The sequence below is a fragment of the Tarenaya hassleriana genome, unplaced genomic scaffold, assembly GCF_000463585.1.
Source record: "Tarenaya hassleriana unplaced genomic scaffold, ASM46358v1 Cleome127, whole genome shotgun sequence".
Taxonomy (NCBI): domain Eukaryota; kingdom Viridiplantae; phylum Streptophyta; class Magnoliopsida; order Brassicales; family Cleomaceae; genus Tarenaya; species Tarenaya hassleriana.
The window spans coordinates 66,621-70,407 of NW_010963165.1; positions in this window are offsets into that span (position 1 = coordinate 66,621).

Consider the following 3,787-nt stretch of genomic DNA (forward strand, 5'->3'; position numbering starts at 1 on the left):
GGATTAGGGTTCCTATCTTATAAGAAAGGTATTGGACGCCGTCCTCAACCCAATACAGACGAAAAAAACCCTAAAACAGAGCAAAAACTCAGAAGAAAATCGTTTCTTTAATAGTTCTAGCTCCCGGGATTAGATCCCACTTCATATACTTCACAGATCCTAGCAGATCGGTTCCAAAAGCGTTTGGAATCCTTCCTGTCGGTGTGGATACGTGTAGAGGGACTGTGCATTCAGTCCTTGGTGATTAAAATAGGCCCCGGATCGAGTTTTACTTCCGTCTCTTCAGGCAAGAGGTAAGTTTTTCGATTCCCACGGTGATATACACGATCTGTTCGGGTTTTACGGATGAGTTTGGTTGCGTGTGACGTTTGACTAGGTTTAGATTTTCTTTCCGCTGCATGAAACCTAGTAACCAAACCCTAGAACGATGAGATCGCATGCTAGGAACCCGTAGCCAAACCCAACATCTGTCGTCCTCCATAGGTGCCGGCAGCTGCTCGTCGGGGAATAGCCGGCTGCAGAATCCATGGAACTCCGCGTATAGGGCGTCATGCTGGAGTCTGAGTGCCTGCATTTGGTCGACGAGCTGGGAAGAAGTCCCGCACCATCTCGTGTACATGGTCGTCATCTCTGAGTCGACATGGCTCCGCATATCTGAGACGGCTTTGTCTAAGGCGCCTCTCGTGTCGAGCATCGCCTGATACATGAACCTTTGGAATTCGTCCTGAGGCTGGAAGGTGTAGCTGTAATCATCTGGAGCTCGTGTGGAGGCGGCAGGCGATGGAGCTGAATCCGCCGGGGGAAAAGGAGGTGGCGAGTGCGTATGCAAAGGGCCGACCTCCGTGTTGTGAAATGCTGGAGGAGATGGGTGTGCAGGTGGGCCATCGTAGGCGCCCTCCTCGAGTCCAGCCTGCTGTGCTGCAGAGAACTGGAATCGAAGTCCGTCAATGGAGATCGGTGGCAGGTGAATGTTGGACAAGGTGAAACACTGGCTGGTGCCCTGCTGGTCGTAGTACAACCAGAGATGGTTGCCCCGAATGGTCTCCAACGAAAATTTGTTGCGCACAGCAGCCAAGTCAAGAACTGTAACGCCCTTGAGGCGAGAACGCTCGTACCGTCCGACGTTCACGCCGACTCTTCTCACAATCATGGTGACGAGGCCGCCGCATCGGACATAGACGCCTGAGTCTGAGCGAGCTATCTGATGCAAGTGTAGAGCGACCCGCGATGCTAAATCGACCTGTCCCATGCCCCAATCGTCCCCACCATAGATAGGGGATAAGGCGTACCTGATGAAGAGCAGCTCGGTCTGGTTAAGCCCTCCAGGCTCTGTCTTGTCGAAGACGACGTGGGCAAGGAGCATGTGGAAGTATCTGACCGTCGGATGTCGGATCCATGTGGACTTGAGGATGCTGAGCTTGAAGCGCTTGGACCCGATATCGCTCCAGAATGCCTTCAGCCGATCCGGATGTATGGAGGGTAGGGCTGCTATAACTCCGCGCGGAACGCCCAGGATGTCGGTGAACTGTGCCATCGTGAGGTGGTACTGCTGGCCTGCTATCCAGAAAGCCATGTAGGCTCGGTGTGCCTCGCCAGTCGGGGGTATGAATAGTCGGAGTGAGCCAAGAAACTCCGCGATCAGCTGGCGGTATGTGTCTTCCCGCATGTGTAGTAGGGTCTCCCATTGTATCCCTGCGCATAACTCGCGCACTGAGTCGTAGAGCCCGAGCTGACGGATCTCCGTGCTTGCGAATTTCGTGCTCCTGCATCTCTGGTGCTGGTAGGAGAAATCATGGTGTGTTGTCCGGGTCAGGAACGCTGGGGGTGTACGGGCTTAGCTCGGTGATCGTGTTTTGGCCCGTCTCGAATTCCTCTAAAAGTGGCAGATGATCGATGTAGTCTGGGTTATGGCAGTTCCTAGTCTTCCTGGTGGCCATCTGAAACTCAAAGACAAGTAGAGTGAGCGCGGTCGAGACCGCGGTGAAAACGCACAAAAACGCGCAAAGAGCTCAGAGGCTGGATCCGGTCCGGCCATCTGAAACTCAAAGACAAGTAGACTGAGTGCGGTTGAGACCGGGTAAAAACGCGCAAAAACGCGCAAAGAGCTCAGAGACTGGATCTTGTCCGTTTGCAGGTGGAATCGGTCCGGATCCAGGTTCGTCTTCTCCGCCCAGAACTGCGTCTCGATCCGGTCCGGATCCAACTGGATCCAGTCCGGGTCCAGTTTCTGCGAACTCAGATCGAAAATCTCCGAACAAAATCTGCAAAATCGGACCAAAATCGAGCATCCAAATGTATGGGCAATGTGAATCTAACCTATTCTCATCATAATCAACCCATAATACCTATCCAAAACCACGAAATCATCTCCACAATCAAATCTCCCTAAACCTCTCATGAACCCTAGCAACCCAAATCCGAAAATTACTCATAATAAAACAATGTTTGAGCCATGAAATAGGTAGGGAAGCATACCTGAGCGTCGTATATGTGGAATCAGAGAGAGGAAGAGGTGAGAATGGGTTGGCCGAATCGAGAGAGAAAACCTAAGTGAGAGAGAGAGCTGAGTTCGGCCCTCTTAAGTAGACTCGCGAATTTGGATCCGGTCCGTTTCCAGGTGGAATCGGTCCGGATCCAGATGAACTTACCTGGCCCGTGTCTGAAGTGGATCCGGTCCGTTTCCATGTGGAAACGGTCCGGATCCGGAGTGACTTACCTGACGGGAATTTGGATCCGGTCCGATTCCAGGTGGAATCGGTCCGGATCCGGTGTCTGTGAATCTTCATCTTCGTTCCCAAATTTCGCCGAATGACCTGCAACTCATGATCTAGACATCTACACACCAGGGAAAACACCACGTAGGTTCCCCAAATCCAAAAACCTCATGTCTAATGCAACTAAAAAGGTCCAAAAGTCCAAAAACTCCTAAAACTATACAAAGACCTCGGGTTGCCTCTCGAGAAGCGCTTCTTTATGGTCGATAGCTAGACCGTGTGTGAGGTCAGGCTGGTGGTGGTAATTCGAGAGGAAGAACGCCTCTCTACCTATAGGATCAGCTGGGTTATACAGCTTCATACGCTGCGCATTTACCTTAAACGTGCTACCCTTGCTGTCGTATAGTTCCACCGCTCCGTGGTCGAAAACTCGATGGATCTTGAATGGGCCGGACCACTTGGACTTCAGCTTTCCTGGAAATAATCGCAAACGAGAGTTAAAGAGAAGGACAAGATCACCTGAGTGGAATGATCGCTGAATAATGTGTCGATCGTGCCATTTCTTCATTCTCTCCTTGTAGATCTTCACGTTCTCGTATGCGTCAAGTCTGATCTCCTCAAGATGGTGTAACTGGAGTACGCGTTTCTCTGCAGCGGTCTTCATGTCATAGTTGAACGCCTTGATTGCCCAATAAGCTTTGTGCTCGAGCTCAACCGGTAGATGACATGCTTTTCCGTAGACTAATTGGAACGGTGTCATACCAATCGCGTTTTGAAAGCTGTTCGGTAAGCCCATACCGCATCGTCTAGCTTCTGTGACCAATCCTTGCGTGATTTAGCGACGGTCTTCTCCAGAATGGACTTGATTTCCCGGTTAGAAATCTCCACCTGTCCACTAGTCTGAGGATGATATGGAGTAGCAATCCGATGATGAACTCCGTATTTCTTCAGTAGTGTCTCGATGATCCGGTTAACAAAATGCGTGCCACCATCGCTAATCACAACACGAGGAACACCAAAACGTTGAAAAATAATCTGTCTAAATAGCCTAACCACAGTCTTAGCATTATTCC